At 37.8% G+C, this 13,567-nt stretch overlaps 1 protein-coding gene across 2 annotated transcripts in view; it reads right to left on the reverse strand.

Annotated features, from left to right (window-relative positions):
• LOC139950567 (plasma membrane calcium-transporting ATPase 3-like) overlaps positions 1 to 13,567 on the reverse strand; it is a 116,298-nt gene that overhangs the window by 60,929 nt on the left and 41,802 nt on the right. The window contains exon 1 of one of the 2 annotated variants that reach the window (XM_071949326.1): positions 8,003 to 8,299. The exons of the other annotated variant lie outside the window; for it this stretch is intronic. The gene's annotated coding sequence lies outside the window, so the exon portion shown is untranslated. Of the gene's footprint in view, positions 1 to 8,002; positions 8,300 to 13,567 lie in introns of those variants that run through there. 2 annotated transcript variants of the gene reach the window in all.

Raw genomic sequence — 13,567 nt, forward strand, 5'->3', positions numbered from 1 at the left:
TTACTGTAGAGTGAAGGTACATGCAAGTCATTGCATCACATTTGCTCATTTGCTATTTGCTCGTCTTGGTGCAAGACGTTCCGAGTTGGTCTTACAAGACGTTCCGAGTTGGTCTTACATGGGTGTCTTGTGATATCATTTTGTCAGACATGAGTGTCGCGTGTTTTTTTGTCACACATGTGTCACGCTATCATTTTGTCATACATGTGTGCCATGATCTCATTGTCCTAAATGGGTGTCTCATGATGTCATTGTCAAAAATGTACATGAGTGACAAAGGTGTAACACGATTACACTGTCATACATGTGTGTGTCACATGATATTTTGTAATCCTTGCGTAACACATGGTATTATTTTGTCATAGATGATTGTCACGGGATTTCATAGTCGTACATGGGTGTCGGGTGATATTTTGTCATACATGTACGTGCATGTCACGTGGTATCGATACACCACAGAGGTCAGTCGAGCTCAGCGCTCATGGGGGTTCTATTTCAATGGATGCAAGTCATTATCTTCCCGGGTATCCTGAGTAGCACTACTAGTGCACATCCCCAAGGGACCTTGAGACGGTTAACATCTTCACTTCTTGCATCAGAGACCATCTCAGAACAAATGTCTTCCGAGGTGGTCTGCCACAAGATAATAACTTGAGAGGATGACTCAATGCCTGGATGCAGTTCATTACATCTTCAAATGAATGTCGACGTACCCTACTTTTTTAAACCTCCTTAATATAGAAATTAGACCAACAAAGTATTCTTATGTACATAAGGGATTCGATGCAGAATATAGATGGAAGTACATACGTGTAATTGCTCCCTAAATAACGACCATCATTTCACGCCTCTGCATCTCTTAGCCCAGTGATGCAGTTGTACAAATAAACAAACAAATTCAGAACACCGCCTCAACACAATTTATTTTCACAACAGCAAATGTCCCGCCCAGTCCCTAGGCAAGTCTCCCGCCAAGACGTCAATGAAGACTGGCATGTTCCTTCAGTGACTACAGAAAGCTGATAACGCATTGGGTTTATGGTTTAAGCTCAAGACAGACATGGACAGTCTTCAGATCAAGTTCAAGTTCACTCGTAATGACCCAGTTATTCCTTGACGGTAGAAGCCACCAGAATGTGGCGACAAACTTAACATATTAACCTCGTTACTAACAGCACATGGCTCGAGGCTCATCTCCATCATGCCACAACACATGAACCAAAACAACGTATCATCTTTCAGAATCATTACCTCAAAGTATCTGCAATCGCCGATCGATCCGCGAGAGAGACAAAAACGAAAAAATCCTTCCCGGTTTTTAACCGTTAATCCTGGCCGTCCTGAGTCCTGACATTTTAATGCCTACCTCCATTCGAACAAGCCCCTCGTTTAATAAAAACACAGGATCTAGGGAGAGTATAATCCAGCGTTAGGGACGAGCTGGCGTGTTTTTTTATTTTGGAGTGCCACATTGCATCCAGTTTTGATTGGTTTTGTGGACTGGCCACTCGAACATGATGAGGACCAGCTCTGTGAAGACAGGTGTTGTCAATTTAATAACGGGCAAAAGACATGGGGGAAACTACGTAGGCGGTTGAGATGCTGACGATGTGCATCACACACCTCATTATGGTTTGAATGCTTAACTATATGTGTATAGAAAGTTAAAGGCTGATGCCAGGTAGGAATTATAATACAGTCCAAAATGAAGATGGAACTTTACATGTATCTACTTGATCATGTATCTATTTGATCACGTACCTAAATCAAAAATATGCCTCGACAGATCAAATATTTACCCTTATTTGTCCAAAATGAAGATGGAAAGTGTCCTAAAAATAATTTGGAGAAATAGCTGTTATCAACTTCTTACAAACCACAAGGACCTATAAATGCAAAAATAGTTAACGACCCGACGTTTCGACCCTGGCACGAGACTTTCTTACCTTTATTGTTTCCAACACTTTACCTTCATGTAAACATGTATAGTAAAACTTCCATCAACGTTATGCACGTATCAATTGTAGTCCCGGCCCCGGGGGACCCGGACTTTGGCAGAGGTAGCCGGGACATAGACGGGGATGTGCAAAAACCGTGCCATAATGCCCGCAAAAGACGAGACATGTTTACATCACACACCACCACCACGGCCGGACGCATAGGGTCCAAAGGTCGTGATAAGGGAAGTGCGTGATTGGACGTCAAAATGAATAATTCATTTGCCTCACATCCTGTGTTGTCTGATACATGTAGGTCTGACGAAAGATATACATATTCATGGCTGCATACTAGCATATCCGAGAGCCCCACCATTTTTTTCCACTTGTGGAAATTTTTCAATACAACACATTAAACCCGGAAGTTACAGACCCGACAAGGCTGTCGGCCTGACGGCCTCCGCATGCGGTTAGTGGTACGAGTGCGGATGACTTGTGTGCACAGTAGTCGTACGATGTGACAGTGTGTATACGGGTGGGTCATGCGGTGTGATCGCACGCGCACCACGCACAGGGTATACGGGTGGGTTTACAGCGGCGTATTTTCGGAGCGAATAATGCGACTGCCTTGAGCAAGGCTAGGGATCATCCCACGGTTACGTTACATGCACTGGCCCACTCTACTCTAGATCCCAGAGTACTAGGACCCCACTGTCAAAAAAAAACATAAAAATCAAACAACATATCTTTGATATCTTTGTTTACTCAACACATTTCTTGCAAACAAATTAACAAACCATGTTTGTTTATTTGTGATATTTCCAAAACATTAATAAAAATACCAAGGGGTAAATAGACATCAGTCAGAACAAATGCCCCGCATGTCGAGGTCGGAATAGTGCAAGGTATGTAACAAATGCCCCGCATGTCAGGGCCGGGATCGTGCGGGGTTTGTTATAAATGCCCCGCATGTCGGGGCCGGGATCGAGCGAAAGTTGTGATAATGTGCCCCGCATGCCGGGGCAAGTGTATAGCCTGGAATGTACCAAATACAAGTGCCCCATCCGGCCGGCCAAGTCGCTGCTAGTCCCGGGTCCCCCGGGGCCGGGACTGCAACTGATACGTGCATTACATGTACATGAATTACCTATAAACATTGCTAATATATGTACATTTTATGTTTCTGGGTTAGCACTTCCTTGGTGTCAGTTCTCGGTTTTTTTACTTCCTTGGTATACATGCTTTGGAGTAAGGTTCAACGCTCACTTTCACACGTACACAAATACATAAACCAACAATAACCTTAAAAAAAAAATAGCAATAATATAAGTAATTTGTAAGGTATGGTTTACATTTTAAATGTAAAAGCGCATGACATTGAATACAATACTTTCCTACTTAATTAATGTACGCTTATTCATGTTAACAATCTGAAGGTATTTTATGGCGATGAGTTTTAATTACATCTTATAGCTCAATGTACACTGTACCATCAGACTCTACCAACTACACGCACAGAGTTGTGTAAGCTACAGACTGGTATGAAAAAAAGGCAGACAAACCAGGTCACTGCAAATGTCAATGTTTATTAAAAAACAAAGCACTATAATTTAATCTGCACTGCAAAGTTCAAAGAATATTTGTTTAACTGCTCATTTCGCACAAGACATTTTGCTTTTACCACCGATGGAATTTCCGACCTTGATGCACTCGGCCTTTGACAAACAGGTACGCAGGAAGAGAAGTCCTGTGTGTATACATGTACATGTTACATGAACTAAACCACTAGCACACTGGTCAATATCACAATCAATATCGATGTTGGTTTCAAATAAATCAAAATATAGTGACAACTTTAGACGATACTCTTAATACATAGATAATTTTGTCTTTTGTTTGCTAAAAAAAATATTGTAAGTAACCAAAAGTCCGCTTTCGTAAGCTAAACAGTCTTTGAAATATTCTGCAAAGGTTTCAGTAAAGGATTTCTTACACTGTATTGTGTAAGCCAGTGAGCAGTACAGACAGCAGGTCAAGACACCGCAGTCACCAAATTGATTTATATATTGACATATTTTGTCATATATCGGCAATATTTTCGTTTACCCGAAATATATCGCCATTCAGAATGTTTTAAATCGCCTAGCATTACAAACCACTGTTTAAATATTCCAGGAGTGAGTATTTACCAAAACCTGATTGATAACAAGACCTGGACAGCAAGACATCTTTCTACCACAGAGTCAATCAAATCACAAGTTGTGTCAACAAACTCAACTAAATGATGTGTCAACGCGGGTTGTTTAACAAATATATCAGTCAGAATTTAATCAGAGTGAATACTTGACCTCCTAACCGGTGTATACCCCCCCCCCCCCCCCTTGAGATAGCTCTGACATTCAATAAGTATAAAAACCTCATTGAGAATAACACAATTTAATTAATTTCATGCATCACTGCCACACCCCTCTTTACCCCCATTCCCTAAAGACACACCTAATTTCCGCACCAGAAAATTGAAAGACAGTTTCTCTTTGTTTCCAGTAGTGGGTCAGTTGTTTGATTTATAGAAAAGGTTGTGCTTCTTGACACAGATTTACATTACATACAAAGCGAAGCAGAATAAATATAAAAAAAGTCTTTCGGATTTCATTAAAAAAAAATTCATTAGTACACACTCACTTGGAAAAAAAAAACGCCCCCAATGATTTCTGCCAGAACTTGTCCATGTACGTACATATTGTATAGACCACGTTACCTGTGACAAGTTTACAACAGGCCACATAGCTTTCACTTCCAGCAGGCACATTTTTTACACAGCCCAATGGAAAAACCCCAATCAAAAACCGATATTTCAAATCGATATTTTACAAAGGTTGCGCGGTTTGATTTTTTACCAACTTTTGATACAATTTATAAGGAGGCACATCTCAACATTTATTCAACTCCAATTTTATAGCGCTTGAATTTATGTCCAAATTATGATAATAAATGTCATAATCACCATGTTTACCTTTTTCATTCATTCAAAACTGATATTTATTTATTTCCATACTTCATGAAAACAGAGTAAAAACAATGTTTTTAAGGAATAACCAATTAACCTTATTTTCAGTGCTTACTTGCCTGCCAGAAAAGCACTGGAATGTACAAGGTCACTCTTTTAGTAAAAAAAAAAAATTACATGGTCGAAATTAACATCAAATAGGTTAATGAATATTTACACCTCATACAATGTGTGCACATAGTTGTATCTCTTTCTAATGTGTGCCGCTTGTGCCGTGCACAAAATGCAAATTTTGTCATCGTGCAGCGTACCATTAACCTTTCTATTTACTGCTAAGTGGATTGGAAGTTGAAAGCGTTTTCTCTATTGGCATTGTACATACACATGAGGCAACTAGCCACTAATACATGTTACCTTGGCTGGCTTGTGCATAGTGCCAGATCCAATCAAAAATATAATCAGATAATCCAATGCCCTATAATGGAGAATACGGTGCCCCGAGTGAAGAGGGAACCATGTTGTTGAAATTTCAACCCCAAACCAAAGAAAATAATAATAATACAATAAATTAAATTAATAAAAATATGTTTAACAAACTAATAAACAAATAAATTGCCAACCTCCAACAACAAACAGAAACACTTTGACAAAAGTACATGTACTTTAAAAATTTCACATAAATTGGATCTCAATCAAAATGTTTAGTCCCTGCTTCCTTGTTTGTTACGTCTTCTTCTTTCGTTAAATTATTTATAATCAATCTCTATCTGGTTGTATTTGCTCTACATTAGCATCTTTACATTTGATCACATACTAATCTGATTGCCTTGACAGATCAAATATTTGTCTTAATCATTTCTTTACTCATCTACATCTTTGTTAATGTAATGTAAGCGTACCAGCACAGACAGTGGCACACATAACATAACACAAATAAAACAAAATCTCTAGAACCTAGCATAATGCCCCTTTCTTTTACAAAAGTCTACTGTCTTTTAAAGTCAATATCCTTAATTAATTTTATACTGTATACATTTGTATGATTAGTAACAAAAAATATGTGATTAGCACAATAAACTTAACTATGTGCACAAAGGTGGTTCATGTATTTCACATACAAAAAAACAAATTTAAATGCTGCCATTGCTCATTACCAATTAGGTCTCCACTCATCCACAACATAACAGCAATAACTGCTGGCAAACACAAGGTTTTTCTTGTCTTTATGGCTACCCTCCAATTAAGTACAAAAGTACATTTAATTATGGACACGCTTAAAGACAATGGACACTATTGGTAATTGTCAAAAGACCAGTCTTCTCACTTGGTGTATCTCAACATACATGTCTGCATAAAATAACAAACCTGTGAAAGTTTGAGCTCAATCGGTCGTCGAAGTTGCGAGATAATAATGAAAGAAAACACACCCTTGTCACACGAAGTTGTGTGCTTTCAGATGCTTGATTTCGAGACCTCAAATTCTAAACTTCAGGTCTCGAAATCAAAATCGTGGAAAATTACTTCTTTCTCGAAAACTATGCCACTTCAGAGGGAGCCGTTTCTCACAATGTTTTATACTATCCACCTCTCCCCATTACTCGTTAGAAGGTGAGGTTTTATGCTGATAATTGTTTTGAGTAATTACCAATAGTGTCCACTGCCTTACTGCAAAGCTGGTTCACAAACAAACAAAAGCACCAACTGCCTAACACAAAGGGAACCATCTCAATAATATACGCATCACATAGCAACTATGCATCACATAGCAACTAGCTGGCAACCTGTTCGTATACATGTACTAATCTAATCACTTTCAGTGTGAAGTAAACAATTATTTTTAGCAAAGCCGCTTTAGGACATGTCCCACATTTTCAATTATGATTTATGTTACATGTGTGTAAGGTGTGAGCATGTTATACAAACAAACATCAATTGAGTTTTATAACCTTGGGTTCTTCATTCATGTCATTATGCAGGACTTCACTGCATAATTGGTTTTTTTTATTCTTCAAAGAATCACTATTCACTTCACGTAGTGGCATCATCATTAAAAATTCTTTCTTTTATTTATTTGGTTTTTTTTTGTGAAAACTACAAAGTACAACTTTACCCACGTAAGCAAAACAATAGAAAACTGATTGCAGTACACATGTAACAATGGTACAGTAAGAGCCTCGAACAATTAACAATAAACCAGGACCTAATTTCATGGCGTTGCTTCTCACAGAATTCTGCGATAAACTTGAAAATGGTTTGAAAATTGCAACCAGTGCTCAATGTGAGTGTAAGGTTTTTTTCAGTAATACTGACAATTGATAAAAATCCTGAAATTATAGTTTTGGAATCCTATTTAAGCATAATATGGCAAGGTTATCAAACCAGATCTTAAAAAGTTGTTCAATTGGTTCATTGGCATTAGCAATTATGAGAGTTACGTTTTGTGGAATCTGTCACAGCATGTGCAGTTAAATTGGTATTAATGAATATATAAAACATGTCCATTGGTTGACAATGGGGCCTTTAACAAAAGGGAGCAAAGACATCTTCGGTTTGATATTGTGAACAAAGCCAATCTGATCAAAAGCAATCACAACTAATCAGCTCTAAAAATAATTTTTTTAAATGAAGTCTAAACAATGGAAGAACAACGGGAAGTCCTTGATTTACTGGGTTCGGCAAACTATATGGGTGGGTTGTGTGTGAAAAAAATGCAAATAATATCTCATCATCATCTTTTTATTGCAAAAAAACTAGTTTTGACAAATCTTGTTATCTAAATGTCAGGCAGGGAATGCATGTCTGTGTATTTTATTGGTGCAAGACAAGGGCTGACCTATGGACACATGGTGGAGGCTTTCATAGACTTCGCAAGCTATTTAATCACAATTTTCTGATTTTCACAGGGCAAAAACAAACAGACTAAAATACAAGTAGGAAGAGTATGGCTGTTTTCCTAGGAAGATCTGACATCAGGGGCCATGAGGCAAGTAAGTGTTCATCGAGACAGTGAGTCCGTTACAAACAAAATGTCTACGTCCACAACTCAAGAGAGACTCACCCCGTTACGCCAACCTTCCCTCGACGTCGACCAACAACGAGACCCGCGACTGTTTCTATAGCATCCGATGGGTGCATAAAAATCCCTTAGCAGTCCTCCTACACTCTACCATTTTAACATTTCCCAGCAGTAGTCATCGTCGACAAGCCGGCACTTGCCAGGCCCTCTGAAGATCAAAACGTGAATGAACGACCGAGGAGTCTTCTATAAATAGCCTGCAGAAGGTCTATGATGACAGCCCTGGTGATGATGTAAAAACTCCCAACAATCGGGGGACTGGACGGTGGGACCGACGGTGCGTTATGCAGAGAGTATTATTATCACCGGGGACTGTGACTCATTCACTCGAGATTGGTGACTAAATAGTGGTTTTTGATAATGTGTGTTTTGTGCTGCTTATTGAGCGCTCAACATACAAGTAGTCCATAGTACATTATAATAGAGTGAACTCTTTACACGTCAATACCAACCGCAGGCTTAGTGATTATATTACTCTCCATTTTCTGGTCGGGGAAGCTACAAAAACGCACAGGGATACACAATCCTGCATTTCAAGAGACACCCACTCAATCTAGCTCAGAGTGATACAGCAATAAAAATGCTTTGTTGCTGCCGAAATAAATTTGATTGTCCGCTACATGTACATATGCTTTCTCATCCCATGAAACACAATCGTCCTTTGTGAAATGTTTATATCCCTGTTTTGATTTCTCTACTTTTCATTTCAAATCAGGTGATTGTCAATGTATTGATCAGTTTCTATTTATTCAATTATCTTCCGTGTCTCGGTTTTAATTGACATTTCACCTGTTCACTCTCGTACTTCACAGGGATGTGTGAGGCAACAATACCCAGCACTATTATGCAGCAGTACCCTCTTGACGAGCAGGCATTGGAGGTAAATTATCGAGTGTAGTAAGAGAAAGCAGTTTAGTCAATGAGGTGCCGAGAGCAACAGATGCACCTTAAATCTCTCTTCCTCTAACACAAAGCACACACTATAGAGTCCCTCATTCTAAGTCTTGTACCCAGAAGCCGTCCACTTCAACGCCAATACTAACACAGGTATATAGCTTGAGTACCAACCAAGTCCTCACTCCGACATCATGGCTCACAGGGGAAAAAAATTAATATGTGATTCCATTAGGCTAGTTGGAATTTTTTTTAACTTCTCATTTTGTTTTTGAGGTGAGATCCATTTGCGCCAGGCCCACCCAGTGTTAGCATAATGGCTCTACTTACAGGAGTGAGGCTCATGCATGCGTGAGATCAATGTCCAAGTATTCAATACAGTAAAGTGTCTATTCCAAGTTCTGAGAAGCTTGGATGCTGTACTACTTCATCCTTGATGGCATGCAGAGGGTAGGTTTAATGAACGACCATTCATGTATGAACAAAATCTGTTTGTGAGAGGTGTTGGTACAGAACTGAGAGCCTCCTGAAGAGACTAGCTAAGTACACTGTTTGAGATGCTGAGACTTTCAATTATCTCAATCCTCGGCAAGTTCTTCTCAAAACAAACCATTCTCCCAAAAATAGCTAATCAATATTCATAAAAAATTTGTATATTAATGGCATTTTTTCATTGGTCTAACACTACAGAAAATGGCTTTAATGAGTATCTTCCTTTCGCTTTTCCAAACATACATTTAAAGCTTTTAAAACTCCAAACTTCCCCCTGAAAGTTCAGCCCTGCCCCCATAAAAAACAACAGCGTCATACCTTTCAGGTCTTTTAAAAAAACTATTTCTGGCCCAGTGATAAGTTTTAAACCACAGTACAAGACAACTTGTCTGGGGGAGATTTCGGGGTCTATTGGATAATTCCGTGAATGCGGGAGACAAGCCTGATACTTCACGGAGGCAGTGATTGCCTTCATGCCCCCTGGTCATTGCCTTGGTGCCCTTAAAATGCTCCAGTTGAGTTTTACAAGTCATCATGGGGGCCCTATACCAAGGAGAAAATGCCTTGGTGCCCTTTCAAAAACGAAGCATACAGGCCTTGGGAGAGATTGCACAGTCTATTGACCATTGTACTGTACATGAAGGAAGAAGCATTGACTATGGAGGAACCAGCAGAATACATGATGTGTAAAGATATGTATCCATCACTGGTGCTTTGTATTTCATTGCAACTATTCTGGTATTAATGGTAGCCATGGTACAATTATACTGACTACTAATTCAATTTATAGGCACAGACAACATTGGCAGGTATATTTGGCCCTTGAAATAATGTACGGTGTATGACAGTTTCATTGAGTACAAGGGCAGAACTACAATGTACATAACACATGGTGCAAATGTAGGTTTTTTTTTTAAAGACTTTTCTGTCTACTAAATAAAGATTTTTTTCTGATTTTTTTTTTCTGAGGGTACAAAAATCAGAAATTAGGTACGTGTATGAGGCCTGCATTGGCTACAGCTATGGCTGGATCACTGCTTCTGTAGCCACAGCCAGATGCTTAAATCCTTTCACGCAAGTGCTCGGTGGTCAAACATTACTTCTACAAACAAAAAAATTAATAAATATGGTAAAGGTAAAATTAACCAAGCTGTAATTTTCACGCACATTGTTTTTGTTCGCTTCATTCTTGTGGAAAATATGGGCATAAATTTATCAAAATTTTACAGAATCAGGACATATTTTTGAAAGGCGCTGCAGAGGCTCAAATAGCAGTCCACTTCAGTCAACCAGTCCCATATAAATGCAATACATGCAGTAATATCTTTCAGTGAAAACTTGAGTCCCAGCTTAAAATGCTAGCTGCTCAAATTACATTTTCAGTAATCAAGTTAAGCAGATGTATTTTAGCTCCACTTAAAGAGCAAGCTATCATTCAGGAAGTACACATTTACTACAGCATGTCAAGCCTGAAGATGAGATGAATAATAATATGAAAATATGTGCCCTGCAGCGGACTGAGTGAACCAGATTAAATTTCTGGCTTTAACTATGAGAGTCCTACTGATTAAAAATGTCTCTCATCATCTGCATGTAATTCTAAATGTAAAACGCTCTATTGTCGCTCATACATTTATATTCATATAGACCGTATTGAATATGACGTCACGCAGCTCAAATATCTGACCTACAAGATGGCGTCTGTGCGTGTGCGAAATCAAAACGGGAATGTTGCGCAATGCATGCTTCGATGATGTACGCGTTTGGACGCGCATACGGTTTGCCCTACAAGATGGCAATTTTTCATAGCAAAAAGGGGGTTATTCAATACAGTCTATACATTTGTACTACATGTACATACATGTAAAATATTCAATTTTTTTTTAAATCTGATTCTAAATGTAATACGTTCAGTGGACTATACGCTCATTACATACAGTTCAATTGGTGCACATTTGCATTTCGGAGAAAATATTCAACCTTTTTCTTTCTTATTCATAGACTTTCCTTTCCATTTGGTAGGCAAATAAGCTACTTTTGAATTAGGTAAATATAGAAAATCCTAACATTATCACAGAAAATTACGAAATTTGCTGACAAAATATGCAAATATAACACAGCCATGAATTGTTAATTTTAACTGGTTTAGGCATTGACTACTGTTAGAGCACATGAACATATTAGTTGCTGTTATTGCTGCATAACAATAAACATATATTATTTACTATTCTCGAAGAACAGTACAGAATACAGTACGTGTAGACATACACCAAACCAAATGAGTCCATAATTGTCTTTAACAAGATAAATATTTTTGTGTCTACACTGCCCATCTCATATCACTCATAAAGAGAGTACAAAGAGAGACACAAATTGATTGTCTATGAATAGGTTCTCCAGTGGGCTAATAAGTAATGAAGATACTAATAAAACGCATTTGTATTTGTTACGCATATCAGTGAAGAGTGCCTTTGCGCTTTATAGGAATAAACGTACATTACATGTCCACAAACATGTACATGTAGACATGTAGGCATTTGGCAGGCTACTTGTTCTAATGGAGATATATCATGCACAATGTCGTGACTGTGAAAGTATCAAAAACGGGAAAACAAATCATGTTTTAACAAAATTATTTGTACTGAATTCTTTGAAATAAATGTACCTATGTACTGTTTTAGAAAATGTTTTCTTAATAAAACACAAAATTGCAAAAAGTATGAACTGGGCTTAATACTAGGACAGTCTATATGCATGCATGTATTTCACAGTTTCACTTAATATATATTGTGGACAACTTTCGACATATTTCTCCCTTGGATCACTCCACTTTCCGTAAACTACTTGTTTGGTAATTAAAATGTTGATGCGAGATACACATTGTATTAACTGTTTACTTAATGTGAGTGTAACTCTCTTATCTACCAATACAAATGAGTTTAAAAACCAACCAAAAAGATAATGGAGGTTTAATGTATCCTTTGTGAACAATGTATGGTTTTGGTGATTGGTATGACGTCAATGTAGTGAGCAGTTGTGAAACGTTAGTTCATGTTTTTCCTTTCATTTCTTTTGTTTGTATACATTTTGACTACAATGGCATTTAGATGGCATTCTTTGATATTCATCTATCAAGTATACATGTACGTAGACATCTTTGCTTTCAAAATATACAAGACAGTGTGAATGAAGACTTTTCCACAAAAACAACTCATTAACTGTTTTCGCAAAGTTGACCTGTATACAGCCGTTGTTTGGAGAAAATGGCAGCTGAAATTGAAACTGACATGGCGAAACTGTCGATGGTGGCTCATAGCTAAAAATAATCAGTTCAGAAAAACTGCTACATGTATCAAGAAATGAAACTAAACAAGGTGTGTTTTTTTTTCTCTATAAGCAAAGTCTCATTGTACATGTAGCTGCATCAATGATTTGCAGAGACTCAGTTACCTTACAGTCTCAGGTTACCTACAAAATAACAACAAATCAAAATATTGGACCTAAAAATTATTTTCCATCTTGTAGGGTTGTAGGTTAATTTTGTAGTATTTTTTTTATTTTGTAGCAAAAGTGTCCCATTCAACTGTCCTATAATACATTTCCACAAGTAAAAAAAAAAAATTAGCTGTTTCACATAATAGACCGATTGTCTGCAGCATGTTTGGAGAAAATGGCGCCTGAAATGAAAACTAAAATGACGGCACAAACTATCTAAAAATAATCAGCTCAGCAAGAAATACTCCTATAGATCAAGAAATTAAATTTAACAAGGCTTTGTTTGTTTTCTCTAGTAGCAAAGTCTCATTGTACATGTAGCTGCATCAATGACGTGCAGAGATTAACCTCCAAAATAACAACTAATCTGAGTATTGGACCTAAACTTATTTATAAGGTAAATTTGTTATAGTTTTTTGACTTTTCATTTTGTAGCAATAGTGTACAATTTTAAATGTCCACCTTTTAAATCTCATAATGGGTATTATCGTCGCTTCACCCCTTTAGAGTGGCTGGGGATCTAGCATGACATGAATGTAGATCGGCAATCATGCACTTGTTGAAATCACTGACATAACTAATGCATCTCGTTGCCTGGAATTATACGTAAAGTTTGTTAACATCTCTCCATTCGTCTCATTCCTTTCTGCTGTGACATCACCGCTG

Source organism: Asterias amurensis, chromosome 2 (assembly GCF_032118995.1).
Source record: "Asterias amurensis chromosome 2, ASM3211899v1".
Lineage (NCBI taxonomy): Eukaryota > Metazoa > Echinodermata > Asteroidea > Forcipulatida > Asteriidae > Asterias > Asterias amurensis.